Below are 785 nucleotides of genomic sequence, written 5' to 3'. Positions count from 1 at the left end.
TTTTTTTTTTTGGAAAATCCTTGTTAATCAGATTGCTTCACTGAATGGTATAAATTGCAAACAACAAGCAAATCTTATGTACAGTGAAATGGTGAACACTTTAAACCATTTCAAGAAGATATAGTTGACGAATATTACCTGTGTCGGTAGATTGGGTGGATAACGCAGATAATAGAGATGTTTCGCAGCTTTTCCATCCCTATCCCCGCACATATGTGTAAGGTTTTGCAGGAGCAAATCAAAGCAAGGCTTCGTTCCCATGACGCTATGGCGTTCCATTCCCATAGACCGAAACCTCTAGAATGCTATTGAGCAATTTCGAGAGTTTAAATGGGAATGGGTATGGGGAGACTTGCAAAAACTCTCTAATGGTCTTCCCACGACCATCGGACAGCATTTACCACTAATCTAAATTTTTCAGTTAGGAATGATAGAATGTCAGGATCCAGCATCCAATTGAATCTGTCACTGGTAAAATGTTCACAATTGCATTACGTAAATCAGATACATGAATTAACATGTAGTCGAAGAAAAAAACGAATCCACCCATTGCAGTTAGAACGATCCGTTCGACATTGACGGTCATTTTCAGTTTTACCAGGTCACTGTGAGTATTTTTCAGTACCGTTACAAGAAAATATATATTTACGAATATTATTTTTGAAAAGTTTGTTGGACACCTTATCGTCCTTATTCCGTGTTGTTTGCGCTAAATGTTCGTTTCGCAAAGTACAAACAACAAACAAACAGTGTGAGGCTGCTACTCTTAGGAAGAGAATTACCCC

Source organism: Phytophthora parasitica (genome assembly GCF_000247585.1).
Source record: "Phytophthora parasitica INRA-310 unplaced genomic scaffold supercont2.2, whole genome shotgun sequence".
Classification (NCBI taxonomy): Eukaryota; Oomycota; class Peronosporomycetes; order Peronosporales; family Peronosporaceae; genus Phytophthora; species Phytophthora nicotianae.
This window is presented reverse-complemented; position numbering follows the sequence as displayed.